The following is a 22,121-nucleotide window of genomic DNA, read 5'->3' as shown; positions in this document are numbered from 1 at the left end:
TCTTTCCAGATGTAAATGGGGGCGGGGCAGGGAGGAATCTATAGAGAAGAAAGAGATGCCAGAGACTTTTGTAGAAGGGGAGAAGACTTGTTCCATAGAAGTGTAAACTAGGACCAGAAAAATTAGGGCAATGGGCTGCCTCATGTGGGACCAAGCACTCTCATTTGGAAGTGTTCGAGGCTGAACGAGCCTGTGTCTCATCTTCTATTGAAGGGATTCCACACTGGATCCAAAACTGTACCCTACAATCTCGTACATCTTTAAGGTTCTAGGAGTTTGTGTTCTCATCACACTTGATTCACCTGGTGGCTTTTTAAGCCGGATCTCTTTGTGTTAAATTTTTAGTCATTTTGCTAGGGGTTACGATATATATGTTTAACTTGTCATCATCTACTCAGAGTTAGTATCTTATCACTTCACATAAAATGTAAGAACATTGCAATCGTATAGCTCCATTTATCCACCCATTCCTCATTCTTTTTTTCTCTAGTTGCACACGTACTTCATCTAGATAAGTTATAAACCCCAAAGTAAAATGATTTTTCCTTCAAACAGCCATATGTGTTTTAAAGAAATTAGGTGGAAAAGGGTAATCTAAAGTTATCCACAAATTTTGCGCTTCTGGTACTCTTGGTTCCTTTCTGAAGACACACATAGCATTGACTTTCAACCTGAAGAACTTCCTGTGGCGTTTAATGTAAGGCAGGTCTGCTGGTGACAAATTCCTAATTCTAATTTAGTAAATACTCTATTTTACATTCATTTTGAAGGATATTTTGCTAGACACAGAATTCTCAGTTCATGGGTGTTTTAAATTTTAAAATTTTAAAATTAGTTAATTGTTGGATTAATTGTTTATTATTATTAATTTGGGGGGTTATTTTTATTCCTTCCAGCACTTTAAAGATGCCGTTTTGCTTTCTGGTCTTCATTTTTCTGATGAGAAGTCAGTGGTAAGTGGTATTGTAGTTACCCTGTTATTAAGATGCTGTTTTTCTCAGGCTGGTTTAAGGTTTTCCCTTAATCTTTGGTTTTCAGCTGTGTGATCATGACATGCCTAGGTATGGTTTTCTTTGTACCGTATTTATCCTGTTTAGAGTATGCTATGATTCTTGAATCTGTAAATAATGTCTTAGACCAAATTTTGGAAAAATGTTGCCATTGTATTTTTAAGTATTTTTTTTTTTCTCTGTACTGTTCTCTGTTTTTCTCTCCTCTCTCTCTCTCTCTCTCATTCCTCTACTTCTGGAATCCAATTACCTGTATATTAGAACACTTGATATTGTCCCACATGTCTCTGAAACTGTGTTTATATTTTTCACACCCCCACCCTGCTCCTTTGTTCTTGAGATTGGATAATTTCTATTGATTTATCATCACATTCACTGATTTTTCTGTCACTTCAATCCGCCATTAAGCCCATCCAATGAACTTTTTTTATATTCAGATATTATATTGTAGTTCCCAGATTACCATTTGGATCTTTTGTATACTTCCTGTTTCTCTGCTGAGGTTTCCTACATGTTTATTTATTATAAGCATATTTTCCTTTATGACTTTTACTATAGATATAAGAACTGCTTTAAAATCCTTTTTTGCTAGATCAATACATGGGTCATCTTTAGGTCAGTCTATATTAATTTCCTTCTCTCTCAATTATGGGTCATGTTTTCTTGTTTGTGCATATTATGAATGATGTGTTCTGGATGTTCTGGATTCTATTATATTTTTCTGAAGAATATTGATTTCCTTTTTTGGGGGGTTGTTAAAAATTCAAATTCCAAACTCTTGTCTACTTTTTAATTGTCATTGCTGAAATTTCTGTTTGGTTCTTGTAGCCTTAGTTGGGCTACTTGGAGTAGGTTCCACTCAAGCATAGTTTAGGGGTCAGCCAGCAATTTCAGTCAAGTTTAGGCCCAGAATATGAGGCGTCCCCTCTCTGGCTGTTTCCTTACCAGTATTCCCAACCCACCCACACACTGCCAATTTTCCACTCATTGTGGGCAATTCGAACTCTATTCTCTGGTTCTTAAAGCCAGTAAAACTGCAGGTTTGCATCTGAGTTGTAGTCATCCCACGTGACATTGACCGGAACCTGACCTCTGTTTGAAAAGGTGTAAACACAGGATACTCACTGTGCCATTACCTTTTTCCAAGTGCATATTCCCCCAGTGTCTGCATGCTTTTGATTGGTTGCTCTCCACTGCCTTCAGGTAATTTTGTTCAGAGTTGATGGTTTTTCTCTGTGGGAAGGTTGGTCTGATAGAAACTATTGCATTGTAACTCGAAGCCAAATTCTCTTAATATACTTGAAAGGAGGAGGATAGCATTGCTTTAAAGTACTGGTTTTTACTGGACCCCAAATCTATGACACTGAAACAAGATTTCCCTTATGTTGTTATTGAGATTACCCAGGATAGAGTAAATACTCTATGTATCTTTTAATCTGATCAAGAAAATAAATGAAAGAGCAAAATACATGTAGTGAGACTGCATTTGACATTTCTTCTACTTTCCAAATTTGTGATTTACTTTCATGTTATTGACCATATTTTTTCATTAAGTAATTACAACCAAATGTAAAATTATAATAAAAGTGGCATATAATGTGGCACCAGCACAAACTTCAGCAGCCAAGAACAATTTGAAATAGTTTAGCATCAATTACTCTACTATTATTGAAGAAAATGCATCTTCTTTTAGGATTTGTTGAACTTAAAATGCCGTCTTCAAAAAATAAATCAAGGTCAAAGATACTCAGTGATTCACTGAGTTATGTAGTAATGAAATTTACTTAAATAAGTGAGGAGAATAAGAAAATAATTTCCATTTTCACCTGATTAAGCCAGTGATCTTATATCACTGGAATACAACAGGGCTGCCACGAATCTGTTCTTGATTTAGAGGTTGCCATTTTCTGGAAAATCCAATCAGCCTTCTACTCTGTACTGCTTCACAATGATGATAGCTGAAATCTAAAAATAGTAGAAGAATTGGAGAGCTTAAGTTACAAATTTAAACTTCTCTTCTGAATCTCCAGAATGCTGCTGTATGAAACCCAGGGACTAAATGGTTGTTTTGGAGGTCATTGTACCTTTCATTGGTTTTCTGTATATCTTAGTACGTGAGCCTAAAACAAAGTCCACGACAAATGCTTTTTGTCTTTTAATCTATTTCATTCCATAAATCTATTTTGGAACAAGATGGAATAGAGCAGAAATTTATATGTTTTTCAATATTTTCTAAAGTGAATGTTGATATGTGGTCCTACTGCACTTGCATAATAAATGAGACTGTGACAATGAGGAAATTGAAGCTGTTCCTTTTATTTTAAACAAATGCCTGAGAGAGAGAGAGAGAGAGATGCCTTTTTCCTGTGTTTCCTCTTCTCAGTGTAATTTGGTATGTCTTTAGGACTGATTATTTCAAAATTGCACAAATAGATCACTAATGATAATGTCATTGCAAAAAATTCATGGCAATCTGGGTGATTTTTGGCCTCTGGGTCTCAATTCTGACTAGATTACTGACTTTATATTGATTTTTGGGGTGCAGTGTTGCTTTAGTTAAAAGATCTGCAGTTATATTGATTACCTTTCTTCATTAAATATGTAAAATTACTTTGCAGACAGGTTATAGACCTAGGGAGAAAGGTTCATTGTCTTCATATTAATGCTTAAATTTTAAGACTGCACTTAATAAGATTTGGAATTTCTCACAAGGAATTTTTTTTTTTTCTGCTGTTCTTATTTATTTGCTGAGCTGCCAATCTAAATGATTTAATGAAAAGAATGTTGAGGGACCAATCCTCTTGGCAAACACTGCCCCTTTTGAAAAGATACAGAAAATCAAATGACCAGGTTTTTTTGAAGAGGGGTCACCAAACTGTGTGATGAAAATATTTGATTAAATAGTACCACCTACAGAGAGGGGAGTAAGTGATGAAGTGTCAGAAGCAGTGTATCATGTGGTTAGGGGTACACACTCCGAGCTACCTTTGTTCAGATGCTACCTTGGTCTCTAACTGAATTACAAAAGACAAGTTCCCCAATATCCCAGTAATTTTGTTATTCACTGTGAAGTGGGATTAATCTTAATCTTATCCAATTAATAGGGTCATTGTGAAGAATAAACAAATAAATATATAGAAAGCATAAAACATGATAAGGATCAATACATATTGACTTTTCTTATTAGAGCCATGTCAAGAAGACAGCTATATTTAAAAATACTATTTTCGTAAGAGTCAGTTGCCTTTGTAAAGACTCAGTTTGGTATCTGCCATTCTGTCAATTATTTCTAAACACAAGCCAACTAACCAGTAGTCAGAATACACCATTTTATCTAGTCAAAAATAAATCCTCATATAGGTTTACCTAAGTTACCTTGGCTGGACTCCTTTTTTTTTTTTTTTTTGCTTGTCTCAATTCTACAAAGTCTCCTTAGTTTTGACTTGGAGATTGAAGATGTAGGTACTTTGGAGGGGGCGGAAATTGAACTTTTTCCTTTGTCTCATTTTCTTTAATCCTTTCAATATATCCTGGAAAATAAAGGACAATAACCCTAAGTAGCACCCATAGGCTGTGGTTTGAAGTATTGATTTTAAAATTGCCATGTGGGTTTCAGGAACAACATTGTACTTTAAAAAACATATTTCTTTTAAAAAATCTTTTCAAGAACAATTTGATCAACAGATAAAAGACAAATCTGATGAAAAGGAATTTTTAAATTCCACCTGAAAGGATCTTCAATTGCTTAATGTTTTTAAAAAGGAGCTGTGTGCTAAGGGAAAGTTAGGAAGTGTGCAGAGAGAGATCAAGAAGCTATATTGATGCATTCGATTTTTGGATTCGCTGGATTTCTGTAGGGCCACTTTATTACCTGGCATTCCATATATTCAATTTGTACTGTGTGATTTTCATACCTGTCAGCATATTCATTTTTTTCTCGAGTATAGGGAGAGGTAGCTTGTCATAGAGGTAAACCCATAAATGGGCTGTCGATTCTGAACATTTTCTTGGGTACTTCTGGTTCTGAGACTGTTTCAGCTTAGTCTTTTAGTCCCAGTCTCTTCAACTACAATTCAAAGAAAATAATACTGACTTATTGAAAGAACGAAAGCACAATGCACTTGTCTTATGCAGAGTAGGTGCTCAACAATTGGGTATCTTTAGTTTATTTTGTAAACGCCAGAGGTTGGTAAACTTTTTCTGTAAAGCCCCAGACTATAAATATTTTAGACTTTCTGGACAATATAGTCTCTGTCTCAACTACTCAACTCTGCTGTTGTAGAACAAAAGCAGCAGCCACAGGCAACATGTAAACCAATGAGCTTGGTTGTGTCCCAATAAAACTGTATGTATGGACATTGAAATTTGAATTTCAAGTAATTTTCACGTATCCCAAAGTATTCTTCTTTTATTTTTTTTCAACCTTTAAAATTTAAAAACTATATTTATCTTCCAGGAGGCAGTATAAAAACAGATTGCAGACAATAGTTTGCTGACTCCTGCATTGCCCCTCAAATTATAAGGGGACTCTTTAATGAAATGTGGAAGGTTATAAGCATGGTATGTTTCTGTGACAGTGAGGAAATTAAAGGATGCATATTGGGGAATAATAAGAAATAAGACAGAATTAGAGAGATCTATATAATAAGACTCATGAGTTCTTAATTCATTGTGGCAGGAAATAGAGTTATTGAAACCTTTGAGATTCTTCTGTATGGTATTGGGAGACAGGAGTCTGGCACTTGGCAAACAGAAGAGGTCACAGCAAATCAAGTCACTTAGATGGCTGCTTTGTTGTTGGGGTGTGGGTGGTGAGCAGTGGGAACAGAAAAAAAGAGGTAGATTAGGAGAACATTTTGAAGATTAGACAAGCTTTTTAAGGTCACAGACCATTCTTTTTAATTTTATTTCCCTCCAGAAGATGGTATAGGGGAGAGACTCAATTATTTTATTAGGGGGCGTACTTTTTCCTACTTACTGACATTTCCATATGGGTCACCAGTAACTATGGTTTGAGATACAGCCGAAGTCCCCTTTTCAGTTGAGCATATTTACTCATTTCTTCAGTGAGTAAACATTCAGCACCTCTGATATGTGTGATATTTTGCCAAGACCTGAGGAAGCAGCTATTTGTAGCCTTTGTGTCCTGTGAAGGCTTCACACTTAATGGTTAAGAGTATGGGTGCTAGACTCGGACCAATGTTGAGTAGCATCCAGTTCTGTCATACTCGAGCTGTAGACACACAGGCAAGTAAATTGCTCCAAGGCTCACTTTGCTCTTCTCTAATATGAAGATAATAATAATGTTGTATCTGCTCTAATCAGGGCTTGTACAAGATGTTGGGTAGGGGTGGGGTTGTAGAGGGCAAGAAGGGCCTGGAAGGGAAGGGGGGGGCTTCCTAGAAGTCCCCCAGGCAAATGTCAAGTAGAATATGGCCAGGAAAACTGGCCAAGGGGTAGCACAGAGGGTATTCTACTTGAAGAGAGAGGCTTCAACTGCCAGAGTTATTATTTAAATCATTAAAGATATTTGCATATTTATGTAGTCTACAAATAAATAAAATGTAGTTAAAGTTCTACATTTTATTGAATAAATCATATAGAACTGTTGTCCTAAAAAGTTCACAGGGTCCGAATTGCTTCCATTTGAAAGATAAAACAATTGCCTCATAAATTTTTATTTCCACTAGGGTTTCAAAAAGTTCATTATAATATTGATTAACAATCTACAGGTAACAGACTGCTTGCTAGGGAAGTATTTGTGATAAGATAGCATCTTTTAAATAGCATCCACCTTATCTCTGATGTTTCTCTAAAGATATTGGTAGTTTTACCCATATATCACTAAAACTGAGTTTTCTATCAGATTTTGGTATATCAGTATTAAATATCACATTCAAATTCACCAAATATTGACATCTGTATTTCAGTATAAGGTATATCAAGTACTCTCAAACATTGAGGGCAGGTTGCAAATATCTTAATCATATCATATAGAGCTGGAATCTTGCAATAAGCTGCATTTTATGAACTTCTGCAACAGAGACGTAGTGGGAAAAATGTATTAGAGACGTAGTGGGAAAAATGTATTAGAGACTCAAACAAGCCCATGTTCAAATCTGCACTCCATTTTTTATAAGCTAGGATCTTGGCAACTCATTTAAACGACTTAACATTCAATTTCTTCTTATGCAAAAAGGAGGAACCTATCCTGGGGCTGATTTACAAGGCTATTGTGAAGATTTGAGATATTGTATAAGAAATGCAAGCAAAGCACCGTTTCTGGCACATGGTAGGTTTTTCTTTCCAAATGGTGAGCTTCATATTCACACTGTCACTTACTACTGTAGTCATCTAATTTCTTTTTTTTTTTTCACTTTATAGTTCAGATTTTCACATTGAATCAAATTCATCTTGGCCACTGGGGACTCAGTCAGAGAATTAAAATTTACAGATTCCCTGACAGGCACATCTTCTCTTAAATATTTTCTTAATCCCTGATTAACATGTCTAATGATGAATGGGAGTGAAAGAGGGAATGAGCCGAAGAAATCAGCTTCTTTCTTATGTACAGATGCCAAATAAAAGTTTTCTATCAAAATGTTCAGGTAATACTTAGGTTCGTATGAATATCCTCTATTGTGGATGAAGAAATTCAAGGGACAGTTTAGAACCATCATAATAATTATTTTGCTTTTCTAACTTTCCAAATTAGATCCACCATGTTCTAAAATTTTATGGTTTGAAAATAAGGACCACACCCTGAACAAAAGCTTTGCAGCAGTTCCTGAAACAGTTTCTAAGTACATCTCTGTCTGTCATCTCCCCTCCCTCTGCCAATCCATTCCACACCCACCTGCCAGAGCAATCCTCCATAACTATTCTTTTCTTTATATCTCATCTCTGTTCTAGACTCTACATTGTCTCCCTGTTGTTGTATTTCTTAACTCAGCATTCCAATATCATCATCTGTTTCTCCTTTTCCCTCCTTTCCTACTTTGTCTAATTATTCCTTCATAAAACAAGTCAGTTCTAGATAGCCAGTCAATTGGCCATGCCCAGAAAACTTCCTCAACTCACTTCCTTCATTCCTTTGTCCCTGTCATCACCATCCCTTAACCTATACCAAGAATAAAATTATTATTGTCTTATGCAAATATGAGCCAGAATTCATGTCCAGCAAGTCTTCTTTTTTTTTTTTTTTTTTTTTTTTTTTACTCCTCCCTCTTCCCCCCAATTTTTCACAGCTGGATCTTTTGTATTCCCCTCCAAGGCACTACTAGAATATAGATTAATAATGCTTTTCTTGTAGGATTGATGCGAGATTTTAAGGTGTTGAATCTATTCATCTTAGTCAATTTCAGTTTTGCATTCAGCGTGTCTAGAACAATCATTCATTCCCAGAGGAATTCAATAAATGTTTATTGTAGGGAGGGAGGAGAAATTGATGGAATTGACTGACTTCTTGTTGCCTAACCCCATGCAGACTCAGGACCAGTGGCACAGTTACAGCCTCTAAGCTTCTGAGTTAGCTCCTTAGAGTCTTTGTTGTTTAAGACTCCAATATGTCCACAGCCAGCTCTGGGAGGCTGTGTGGTCCCACAAGTCCCTTACATAACCTTCCACCAGGCACTATTTTGGTTCTGATGATAGGACTGAAATTCTGCCTAGCCTCTCCTTCTTATATTTTCCCATATGCACAGCCCATGAACAGAGTCCTGCCATGAACTCGAGCACTTAACTGGGATTCCAGAAAACCCAACTAATGCTTGCTAATCTTCTTCCTCATTGCTAGATCCTACCCCTTGGCCCAGGCCTGCTGGATGGATTAGTGCCTACAAACCCTGCCTTCCTGCCCTATACTTACTAGTAGAAAGAACTTTTTGAGTTATTAGTGCCCTGCCTCTGTCTTCCCAAAGTAGTCTTTAAAAGTCAAAGATAAAATAATTTGGAGATGTCACCATTGAAATTAAGACAAGTTTTATTGGCCTGTTGGTTTGGAAGTGTATTTCTACACTTAGCTGTCTTATAATGATCTAGTAAATTGTTCACTTTCATTTAAAAGGTACATTGCATTAGTAAAATGTCTGAGAGCTATAGATCTCTGAACATGGCTACTTTGTTTCACTGATAAGGATCTTTTACTTTATAAAATATTGAAAGCATGTCTGCCTTTGAACTCTTATGTCTCTGCCCAAGAAGCTGACATCTGCTGCCCCCTCAACGTGGTAATAGGCTTTCTTATTAATTTCTTCAAAAAATATTTGCTGAGCACTTACTATGCATACAACTTTATTGACCCCACAAGGAAAACTCCCATTGGGTCCTGGCTAGAAGATAGCCAGCTATTTAAAGGCCATTTTATGTTTTAAATTCCAAATTATTATAATATAACAGCCATGGCCTTTGACTCTGGCAGACTGTTCAAACAGGTTAGTTTGTTCTCCTAACCATTGTCCTTCTTTCCCAAGTGGGCCTCCAGGAAATTCTAGTTTCCCTACCCTGCCATGGCTCCATGCCTCAAATCTAATAAATAAGAAAGAGTCCTTTATTAACTTGGTAGTCCCATACTACTTTATGTTTCTGAAGCACAGAACCGCAGAATTTCAGCCCTGGAAGTTCCACCCTCATTGGAGCCAATGAAATTGATATCCATTGAAGGATGGTGACTTGACTAAGATCAAGCAGCCTCCTAGATCTCATGTTTTCTACATTTCTCTGTTAAATTTCAGATAATTAAGTTTCTGAATGTGCCTTAGCTTAGGATACTTGTTTATAGAAAGTGTGATAAAACTGTCAATATGTTTCAAGTGTAATTTTTAAAATGTGACAAAAATATAGCAAGTTCTTCAAAGTATTGTACTTAATAATGTATGACATCATACTTCATGTCTTTTTTCCAACTGTTGGTGTTTATTCAAATATTTAAATCACAGAGGCATTTTTGAGAGGGGTGAGAAAAATCCTGTGGCTACTACTGATGAATAACTGTCCGTGGAAACATTCGTTCATTCACCAGATATTCATTGAGTCCTTACTTCGTTCCAAGCTCTGTTCTAGGTAATGAAGAATTTAGCATGGTAATTAAAACTCTTGATTTGGAGTCAGACACAACTGGATAGAAATCTCAACTTGATGGTTGTATGATTCTGAACAAGTTATTCAACTTCTCTAAGCTTCAATTTCCTCATGTATAATACAAGGATAATAACAGTATTTATCTCCTAGCTTTGGAGATCATTCATGCAGAGTGCATAAAATCATTCCAGACCTTTAATAAATGTTCACTGGTAGCCTTCCAAAATCTGTGCATAGCAATAGGAAGTCTGAAGGGATAGTATTCAAGTGAATGTTGAAAGCTTGTTTCCACTTCAGAATTGGCTCAAGTTTGTGTCAATTGCTGACAAATATTGATAGTTAACAAATTGTGATGTCTTACTTTGAAAGTGTTCTCAGGTTGGCTTGATGTATGGGCATTTATTTTGCCAGTGCAACTAGGCAGCAACTTCCCAAGGGCCAGAATTATGTTTTTGTTCCTTCACATTTCCTTTTCCTTTTCCTTCTTTTTTCCCTTCCTTTCTTTCTCTCTCTTTCTGTTTGCTCTCTTTCCTTCCCTCCCTCTCCCCTGCCTTTCTTTCTCTTTCTTTCTTTCTTTTGCAGATAGCACTAAATAAATGCTTGTTGGTTTGTCCAACTGGCCATCTATATAAAGTAATGCTCTCATAAGCAGGCTTCTCCACAGAAATCTAGATGGCCCTCACATAAAGATATAAGATGACAAACAAGAAATGATAGGGACCACTAAATTATTTCTACACTTGGAGAAAAAGCCTTTTCTGAAGGAAAATCTATTTACAATTACATGCTTAACCTTGCACAAGCCAATTTTATCTCCCCAAGCCATGTTATCTGTGTAATGGCTGATTTTCATATGGGAATTTAATACTCAGCCAAACAGTAAACAGGATGTCAGCTCTTCTACACTTCTTTGGCATTATGAATGCTGTCATGTTTGCAGTGGGAAAAAAAAATTAGTAAACTGTGAAATTAGAATTTAATTGTGATAAGAAACTGTCTCAGAAAATAACTTCATGGTGGAGGAAACCCAAGAAGTTTCCCTCTTATACTTGACTCTACTTTAATTAATCATAGTGACAAACTCTCAGCAGTTACCTATCTTTTTAAGCCATGTAATATATTTACTTCTCCTGGTAGCTACAAATAGTTAAAATTATTTTGGGATCTGGGAAAAGTGTAAAAGTCAGGTATGTTTCAACTACCTGACTCTAGCCATCCCTCTCACACTTGAATTAAGAAGGTGCCTTTGACTTGTCTGTAGGTTAAAAATCCAGGAGAAATTGGGAATATTCTGGAGGATAGAATGTGAACATCAAAGTGGTGACAAGTTAGAGGTGTAGATAAAATCTAATAGTATACAGTCCATAATAGGCTTCTGCCCCTGGGACCTTAACACCAACTATAAAAGTAAGGATGAGAGAGAAATAGTGCAAACTGTAAGAAGAATACATCAAAGAGGTTCTGTGGTCTTGAATTGACAGTAACTCAAGTGGTATCCACTGTATAATGTCACTAATCAAGATATTAATAAATTAAGGTTCTCTGGAGAAATAGAATCAACATGGTATATATGTATGTAATCATTAAGCAATTTTTTATACGACTTGGCTCACGCAACTGTGGGGATCAGCAAGTTTGAATTCCTTGGGGCAGGCCGCGTGCTGGTCCCTCCATTGAAGGTTTTTGATGTATTACCCAGGAGAAGCTGAAGGACTGAAGTAGAGAAAGAAATTCTTCCTTCTGACTGCTGAAATGATAAGATCTCCCTTTAAGGCTTTGCACTGATTCAGTGAGCCTTCTCTAATGGCTGAAAGCAATCTCCTTTGTTGATTGTAGATATAGTTAGCCATAGATGCAATCAACTGACTAATCATTTAAATCCATGGAATACCCTCACAGTAACAATCAGACCATTGCTTGCTTGACCAAACAAATGGACAGCACAAGCTAGCCAAGTTGACAAGTGAACTTACCCTTCACAGTCCTCCCATTGTCATATTGGCACCCATACACATCTCCTTAAACCATACTTAATCTCTAAATAGAAACAACTTAGTCTCTAAATACTTTGACCTAACATAATTCAGCTTTCCTGCACTCAATGGGAAATGCACTAACTCTTTCCCCAGAAGTACATGCAAGTCCTTGGATAATAGTCACTCTTTAACTTGATATCCTGTAAATTAAATACTATGACATGAAGTTAATAAAAATTATGTCATATGGTAAAGGGATAGATAGGGAAGAAAAATGCATCTGTTTTATGTATATATACAAACACATTGTGAAAAACAAGGAAGAAATAATCATGACCATTACAGTCTTCTTTTCTGCAACTGGTCATGTGATTGTAGGCATTCTTTAAGTACACAGAGGGTAGTTTTGGCATAAGCATTGTTTGCATGGCCTTCTCCCATGGCTAAAGGCAATCTCCTTTGTTGATTGTAGATGCAATCAGCCATAGATGCAGTGAACTGACCAAAGATTTAAATCCATGAAATTCCCTCACAGTAATAATCAGGCCACTGCTTGCTTGACCAAACAAATGGACACCATTATTTAGCAAAGTTGACACGCGAATTTAACCTCCACATTTGGAATGATTTAAGGAATAAGTGAGAGTATCATTCTTTGTTAATCTAGAGCAAGAGAGTGGTTTTCACACCAGAGTTGTGCTTCTGAAGTAGATTTTGTGCAAGTGAACTTAAAAATGAGTTATAGACCAACAAGAGCATTCCAGAGAATTGGGACAAAAAGATAAAAGAATGTTAAATGCTATCTTAGGAGGAATGATGAAAGGAAGGAGAGATGTTTAAGTTAAGAGAAGACTCAGGGGCACAAAATAATTGAAGAATAGATGGAAGTTTAGAGAGGGACAGTTCTTCCCATAACAGGAGCCAAAGGTGCACGTGTGTGTTTGTGTGTGTGTTTATGTGTGGTGTCATGGGCATGTGTTTTGAACAAAAGTTTCTTGGTCTGGGCAGTTTCATCAATTTCAAATCAGAAAATTTGGGACATTTTCTTCACAAAAGATCCCAGTCTCCTTATGCAAATTGATACATTTAGTCACCAATTATTAACATAGCAGAATGTGGGCTATTGAAGGCCTTACCTTTGTCAGGATGTATACGATAGTGCTTATCCAATAAGCATCCAACTCATTTTTCAGTTACACAACTGAGGGAAACCACTGAAGTTTAAGCTTCCTTTCAAAAAGGTCTTTCTGTGGTAAGTTTGTATGCCACACAGACAGAAAATGGAGGGACTGCTTCTGATACCCCATTACAATAAGAAAGATCCAAAGATTGAATGGATTGCCTAAAAGGCAAGGAGTTTCCACACTTAAGAGGACTCCCAAAAAAAGTTTGGCTGGAATGCCTTAGAGGTGGTTCAAGCATCACCAATCGGTTGGACTTGGACTTCTAAGGTAGCTTTGATTCACAACAACATGCAAATCACAGCACAAATAGTGTCCCAGTCCTTGAAAACACTTCTCTTCAGAGCATTTGCCCTGAGTGGCATCATATGCACAAGGAGAAGCATCTCTTCCCATTTCTGGAACAGGAAAAGTATGTTTCACCAGCTTGTTATCCAGTTAACTTTTGTCTTTTTGTGGGGTTAAGTTGATTGTTACTTCAACGAAAGAGGCAGTGTAGTAAAGCAGTTAAGAGTGCCAGGTATGAAGTCAGACAGTGCTGGGATTGATTTCTCACTCATCCAAGCTCATACAGTGATTAATTTAACCTGAGCAAGCCTCAGATTCTTCATCTGTGAAATGGGCAAGTAATGGCTGCCAGATGAGCTTACTGTATGTGAAATAACGTGACACACCCAATGCTATACCTACCATTTAGCTGGTACTCAGTAGATACAGTTGCTACTACCACAACATTCTCAGTAATAAGAATACTTCTTAGTACTTTTACTATTACTAACACCATTGACTTGCTTCTGTTGCTTCTGTTTTCTCATTTCCTCTGTGTTGCATTATGGTCTCTCCAGCCCAACGGTTTATTTATTCACCTTAGAGACTACTCTTAGATTGATTCGTCAAAGGGAGCATGGCTCATGCAAGCACTCAATGGTGCTCCTGAATGAACCAGAGAACACATTTGCCTGTGTAGTTTTTGAAATTAAAAATGACATTCATGATTTCCCTAGTAGGAAAATGATTTCTACTTGTTTTGGTGAGGAAAAGTGCAATGAAAGGCTGTTTGCTGGTGGAGGTAGGGTAGTGGGGATCAGGGATTTCTACTTTATTTTTTAATCATAAAAGCATGAAGTTAAATGTTAAACATGACTTTGCAGATATGAAGTAATACAAAAAGCAAATCCTGTTGTTTTCCACTAGATTGCTATGATGTCAATGCATTATCAGCGGCTTCTGCCAACCTAGCCTAAAACATAAGAGTGAGAACTCTCAGCCATCATTAAAAATGTAATATTTAGAGTGGGTTGCAGGAGGGCTCAGATGGCTGCCTAATTTATGAGCTTTCAGGCAGCTAAGCTGAGAATGGGGAATGCTGTCTTCTTATTTGAAGTTGGTATTCCATTCAAGTAGTAAGCATGACTTCTGGTGATATGCTATCTCCCAGAATCAGCTAATTACTGTTTTCAAACAGACCCCATAACGTTATTTGATTAGCAAGCACAGTCATTTTCTTGATCAAAAGTAGCAATATTCATTTGTCTTTTGAAAGAACAAGGTTAGAAATCTTCAATCCAATAGCTTGATTTTCTTGTTTTATTTATTTATTTTACAATGACAGTCGATAACCCAGATGCATCTGTCTTACCTTGTCTTCATAGCCTCCCCCTTCCCTCCCCACCCCCGAGACCGCCTCAAAAGAATATACTGTGCCATGTTGCTTCACAAGAGCTTGTCAGAGAGAACAGTTTTGTCATTTGAAGAATGTGTTCATGATGCGTGACAGATTTGCCAGCATCCTTCCAGTACAGTGCCTGAGATGTGATATATTCAGAACACCCGTTTCTCTTCATGTATTTCCACCCTTACTTTAGAATTCTCATTTGCCTTCAAATGATTGCTGAATCTGAAAACTTCAGTGCAAGAAGTGACCTTGGAGGGAATAGGAAGTTAAGGCTTAAAATGTAGTGTTCGTATTTGGAGTAACGGAAATGTTTTGGTAATGGACAGTAGCATGACATTGTGAATGTCATTAATAGCAGTGACATATAGCTCTCAATGTGATTAAAAGGGGGGAATGTTAGGTTGTATATAGGGTACAGAATAAAAATTTAAAAAAATAATCCATGGAACTAGACTACACAAACAGTGAAACCTAAGTTAAGCCGTGGACTGTAGTTAATACTACAGTTATAAACGTGTCATCATATATTGTAATAGATGTTCCACGGCAATGCAAGATGTTAACAATAGGGTGGTGTGGTAGTTTGAAGCTGTTTTGTACCCTAGAAAAGGTCATGTTCTCCCCCCCCCCCCATTTTTATTGAGATTGTTCAGATACCATACAATTATCCAAAGATCCAAAGTGTACAATCACTTGCCCCTGGGTACCCTCATACCATCACACTTAATTTTTGTTCAATTTTTAGAAACTTTTCATTACTCCAGACAAGAAATAAAGTGAAAGACGAAAAAAGAAAAAAAGAAACGGAAACTCTAAACCTCCCCTATCCCTAACCAATCCCTCTCAATTGTTGACTCCTAGTATTGATATAGTACGTTTGTTACTGTTTCTGAAAAAATGTTGAAATGCTACTAACTGTAGTATATAGTTTGTGATAGGTATATAGTTCTTCCCTATATGCCCCTCTATTATTAACTTCTAATTGTATTGTCATACATTTGTTCTGGTTCATGGAAGCGATTTCTAGTATTTGTACAATTGATCATGGACATTGCCCACCATAGGATTCAGTTTTGTAGATTTCCATCTTTTGACCTCCAACTTTCCTTCAGGTGACATATATGACTCTGAGCTTCCCCTTTCCACCTCATTCACACACCATTCGGCGCTGTTAGTTATTCTCACATCTTGCTACCAACACCCCTGTTCATTTCCAAACATTTAAGTCCATCCTAATTGAACATTCTGCTCATACTAAGCAAGAGCATCTACATTTCTTCCACAAGGCAGGAGGGAGAGTCATAGAAGGTAGAGAGGCAAAAGAAAGAGGAAAAAAAAAAAGTGACAGCTAGGAAGCAGCAAAAGGAAAAATAACCTTAAATCGAAGTAGAATAAAGAATCAGACAATACCACCAATGTCAAGTGTCTAACATGCCTCCCCTATCCCCCCTCTTATCTGCATTCACCTTGGTATATCACCTTTGTTACATTCAAGGAAGCATAATACAATGATTCTATTACTTACAGTCTCTAGTTTATGCTGATTGCATCTCTCCCCCAATGCCTCCCCATTTTTAACACCTTGCAAGGTTGACATTTGCTTGTTCTCCCTCGTAAAAGAACATATTTGTACATTTTATCACAATTGTTGAATACTCTAGATTTCACCAAGTTACACAGTCCCGGTCGTTATCTTTCCTCCTTTCTTGTGGTGTCTCACATGCTCCCCACCTTCCTCTCTCAACCATATTCATAGTTATCTTTGTTCAGTGTACTTACATTGTTGTGCTACCATCTACCAAAATTGTGTTCCAAACCACACACTCCTGTCTTCTATCACCCTGTAGTGCTCCCTTTAGTATTTCCTGTAGGGCAGGTGTCTTGTTCACAAAGTCTCTCATTGTCTGTTTGTCAGAAAATATTTTGAGCTCTCCCTCATATTTGAAGGACAGCTTTGCTGGATACAGGATTCTTGGTTGGTGGTTTTTCTCTTTCAGTATCTTAAATATATCACACCACTTCCTTCTTGCCTCCATGGTTTCTGCTGAGAGATCCACACATAGTCTTATTAAGCTTCCTTTGTATGTAATGGATTGCTTTTCTCTTGCTGTTTTCAGGATTCTCTCTTTTTTTTTTTTTTTTTTTTTTTTTTTTTTTGGCTTTTATAAAGGGGATTTATTAAGTTATAAATTTACAGTTCTAAAGCCATGAAAGCGTCCAAACCAAGGCTTAAATATGAGTATACCTTCACTGGAGAAAGGCCGTTGGTGACCCGAAAACCTCTGTTAGCTGGGAAGGGACGTGGCTGGTGGCTGCTTGCTCCCAGGCTGCATTTCAAAATGGCGTTCTCCAAAATGTCTAAGCGTCAGCCAGTATCAGGGGTCCGCAACTGCAACCATCTCTGAGCTAAGCCAGCATTTTTTTTTTTTTTTTTTTAATCATCATTTTATTGAGATATATTCACATACCACGCAGTCATACAAAACAAATTGTACTTTCGATTGTTTACAGTACCATTACATAGTTGTACATTCATCACCTAAATCAATCCCTGACACCTTCATTAGCACACACACAAAAATAACAAGAATAATAATTAGAGTGAAAAAGAGCAATTGAAGTAAAAAAGAACACTGGGTACCTTTGTCTGTTTGTTTGCTTCCCCTACTTTTCTACACATCGATCCATAAACTAGACAAAGTGGAGTGTGGTCCTTATGGCTTTCCCAATCCCATTGTCACCCCTCATAAGCTACATTTTTATACAACTGTCTTCGAGATTCATGGGTTCTGGGTTGTAGTTTAATAGTTTCAGGTATCCACCACCAGCTACCCCAATTCTTTAGAACCTAAAAAAGGTTGTCTAAAGTGTGCGTAAGAGTGCCCACCAGAGTGATCTCTCGGCTCGTTTTGGAATCTCTCTGCCACTGAAGCTTATTTCATTTCCTTTCACATCCCCCTTTTGGTCAAGAAGATGTTCTCCATCCCACGATGCCGGGTCTACATTCCTCCCCGGGAGTCATATTCCACGTTGCCAGGGAGATTCACTTCCCTGGGTGTCTGATCCCACGTAGGGGGGAGGGCAGTGATTTCACCTTTCAAGTTGGCTTAGCCAGAGAGAGAGGGCCACATCTGAGCAACAAAGAGGCATTCAGGAGGAGACTCTTAGGCACAAATACAGGGAGGCCTAGCCTCTCCTTTGCAGCAACCGTCTTCCCAAGGGTAAAACTTATGGTAGAGGGCTCAACCCATCAAACCACCAGTCCCCTATGTCTGTGGTCATGTTAGCAACCATGGAGGTGGGGTAGGCAAATACCCCTGCATTCTCCACAGGCTCCTCAAGGGGGCACTACATCTTTTTTTTTTTTTTTTCCTTGTTTGTCTTTTTTCTTTTTTTTTTTTTTTTTTAACTTTCCCTTCTTTTTTAAATCAACTGTATGAAAAAAAAAGTTAAAAAGAAAACAAACATACAATAAAAGAACATTTCAAAGAGACCATAACAAGGGAGTAAGAAAAAGACAACTAACCTAAGATAACTGCTTAACTTCCAACATGTTCCTACTTTACCCCAAGAAAGTTACATAATATAGCAACATTTCAGTGAACTTGTTCCTACTACAACCATCAGAAATTAACAGACCATAGTCATTTCTGGGCATCCCCAGAACGTTAAATAGCTTATCTGTTCTTCTTGGATTATTGTTCCCCCTTCCTTAATTGCTCTCTACTGCTAGTTCCCCTACATTCTACATTATAAACCATTTGTTTTACATTTTTCAAAGTTCACATTAGTGGTAGCATATAATATTTCTCTTTTTGTGCCTGGCTTATTTCGCTCAGCATTATGTCTTCAAGGTTCATCCATGTTGTCATATGTTTCACCAGATCGTTCCTTCTTACTGCCGCGTAGTATCCCATCGTGTGTATATACCACATTTTATTTATCCACTCATCTGTTGAAGGACATTTGGGTTGTTTCCATCTCTTGGCAATTGTGAATAATGCTGCTATGAACATTGGCGTGCAGATATCTGTTCGTGTCACTGCTTTCCGATCTTCTGGGTATATACCGAGAAGTGCAATCGCTGGATCGAATGTTAACTCTATATCTAGTTTTCTAAGGAACTGCCAGACTGACTTCCAGAGTGGCTGAACCATTATACAGTCCCACCAACAATGAATAAGAGTTACAATTTCTCCACATCCCCTCCAGCATTTGTAGTTTCCTGTTTGTTTAATGGCAGCCATTCTAACCGGTGTTAGATGGTATCTCATGTGGTCTTAATTTGCATCTCTCTAATAGCTAGTGAAGCTGAACATTTTTTCATGTGTTTCTTGGCCATTTGTATTTCCTCTTCAGAGAACTGTCTTTTCATATCTTTTGCCCATTTTATAATTGGGCTGTCTGTACTATTGTCATTGAGTTGTAGGATTTCTTTGTATATGCAAGATATCAGTCTTTTGTCAGATACATGGTTTCCAAAAATTTTTTCCCATTGAGTTGGCTGCCTCTTTACCTTTTTGAGAAATTCCTTTGAGGTGCAGAAACTTCTAAGCTTGAGGAGTTCCCATTTATCTATTTTCTCTTTTGTTGCTTGTGCTTTTGGTGTAAAGTCTAGGAAGTGGCCTCCTAATACAAGGTCTTCAAGATGTTTTCCTACATTATCTTCTAGGAGTTTTATGGTACTTTCTTTTATATTGGGATCTTTGGTCCATTTTGAGTTAATTTTTGTGTAGGGGGTGAGGTAGGGGTCCTCTTTCATTCTTTTGGATATGGATATCCAACTCTCCCAGCCCCATTTGTTGAAAAGACCATTATGGCTCAGTTCGGTGACTTTGGGGGCCTTATCAAAGATCAGTCGGCCATAGATCTGAGGGTCTATCTCTGAATTCTCAATTCGATTCCATTGATCTATATGTCTATCTTTGTGCCAGTACCATGCTGTTTTGGCAACTGTGGCTTTATAATAAGCTTCAAAGTCAGGGAGTGTAAGTCCTCCCACTTCGTTTTTCTTTTTTAGAGTGTCTTTAGCAATTCGAGGCATCTTCCCTTTCCAAATAAATTTGATAACTAGCTTTTCCAAGTCTGCAAAGTAGGTTGTTGGAATTTTGATTGGGATTGCATTGAATCTGTAGATGAGTTTGGGTAGAATTGACATCTTAATGACATTTAGCCTTCCTATCCATGAACATGGAATATTTTTCCATCTTTTAAGGTCCCCTTCTATTTCTTTTAGTAGAGTTATGTAGTTTTCTTTGTATAGGTCTTTTACATCTTTGGTTAAGTTGATTCCTAGGTACTTGATTTTTTTAGTTGCTATTGAAATTGGTATCTTTTTCTTGAGTGTCTCTTCAGTTTGTTCATTTCTAGCATATAGAAACATTACTGACTTATGTGCATTAATCTTGTATCCCGCTACTTTGCTAAATTTGTTTATTAGCTCTAGTAGGTGTATCGTTGATTTCTCAGGGTTTTCTAGATATAAGATCATATCATCTGCAAACAATGACAGTTTTACTTCTTCTTTTCCAATTTGGATGCCTTTTATTTCTTTGTCTTGCCGGATTGCCCTGGCTAGCACTTCCAGCACAATGTTGAATAACAGTGGTGACAGCGGGCATCCTTGTCTTGTTCCTGATCTTAGAGGGAAGGCTTTCAGTCTCTCACCATTGAGTACTATGCTGGCTGTGGGTTTTTCATATATGCTCTTTATCATGTTGAGGAAGTTTCCTTCAATTCCTACCTTTTGAAGTGTTTTTATCAAAAAGGGATGTTGGATTTTGTCAAATGCTTTTTCAGCATCTATTGAGATGATCAATTGATTTTTCCCTTTCGAGTTTTTAATGTGTTGTAATACATTGATTGTTTTTCTTATGTTGAACCATCCTTGCATGCCTGGAATGAACCCCACTTGGTCATGGTGTATGATTTTTTTAATGTGTCTTTGGATTCGATTTGCAAGTATTTTGTTGAGGATTTTTGCATCTATATTCATTAGGGAGATTGGCCGGTAGTTTTCCTTTTTTGTAGCATCTTTGCCTGGTTTTGGTATTAGATTGATGTTAGCTTCATAAAATGAGTTAGGTAGTGTTCCATTTTTTTCAATGTTTTGAAAGAGTTTGAGTAAGATTGGTGTCAGTTCTTTCTGGAAAGTTTGGTAGAATTCCCCTGTGAAGCCATCTGGCCCTGGGCATTTATTTGTGGGAAGATTTTTGATGACTGATTGGATCTCTTTGCTTGTGATGGGTTGGTTGAGGTCTTCTATTTCTTCTCTGGTCAGTCTAGGTTGTTCATATGTTTCCAGGAAATTGTCCATTTCTTCTACATTATCCAGTTTGTTGCCATACAGTTGTTCATAATATCCTCTTATAATTTTTTTAATTTCTTCAGGATCTGCAGTTATGTCACCTTTTTCATTCATTATTTTGTTTATATGGGTCTTCTCTCTTTTTGATTTTGTCAGTCTAGCTAGGGGCTTGTCAATCTTGTTGATCTTCTCAAAGAACCAACTTTTGGTGATATTTATCCTTTCTATTGTTTTTTTGTTCTCTATGTCATTTATTTCTGCTTTAATCCTTGTTATTTCTTTTCTTGTACTTGGTTTAGGATTGGTTTGCTGTTCATTTTCTAGCTTCTTCAGTTGATCCATTAGTTCTTTGATTTTGGCTCTTTCTTCCTTTTTAATATATGCGTTTAGTGCTATAAATTTCCCCCTTAGCACTGCTTTTGCTGCATCCCAGAGGTTTTGGTATGTTGTGTTCTCATTTTCATTCGTCTCTATATATTTAGCAATTTCTCTTGCTATTTCTTCTTTAACCCACTGATTGTTTAGGAGTGTGTTGTTTAACCTCCAGGTATTTGTGAATTTTCTAAGTCTCTGATGGTTATTGACTTCTAATTGTATTCCATTGTGGTCAGAGAATGTGCTTTGAATAATTTCAATCTTTTTAAATTTATTGAGGCTTGTTTTATGTCCCAGCATATGATCTATTCTGGAGAAAGTTCCGTGAGCACTAGAAAAGTATGTGTATCCTGGTGATTTGGGATGTAATGTCCTGTAGATGTCTGTTAAATCTAATTCATTTATCAGATTGTTTAGGTTTTCAATTTCCTTATTGGTCTTCTGTCTGGTTGATCTATCTATAGGAGAGAGTGATGTGTTGAAGTCTCCCACAATTATTGTGGAAACATCAATTGCTTC

The 22,121-nt window shown here is 37.1% G+C and overlaps 1 protein-coding gene across 1 annotated transcript in view; it reads left to right on the top strand.

Annotated features, from left to right (window-relative positions):
• Positions 1 to 22,121, top strand: part of CRBN (cereblon) — a 422,075-nt gene that overhangs the window by 60,197 nt on the left and 339,757 nt on the right. The window contains exon 4 of the mRNA XM_037800583.1: positions 897 to 953. The gene's annotated coding sequence lies outside the window, so the exon portion shown is untranslated. The remainder of the gene's footprint in view (positions 1 to 896; positions 954 to 22,121) is intronic.

The sequence above is a fragment of the Choloepus didactylus genome, chromosome 1 (assembly GCF_015220235.1).
Source record: "Choloepus didactylus isolate mChoDid1 chromosome 1, mChoDid1.pri, whole genome shotgun sequence".
NCBI lineage: Eukaryota > Metazoa > Chordata > Mammalia > Pilosa > Megalonychidae > Choloepus > Choloepus didactylus.
The sequence above is the reverse complement of the archived record's forward strand: the minus strand, read 5'-3'. Positions and strand labels throughout refer to the sequence as shown.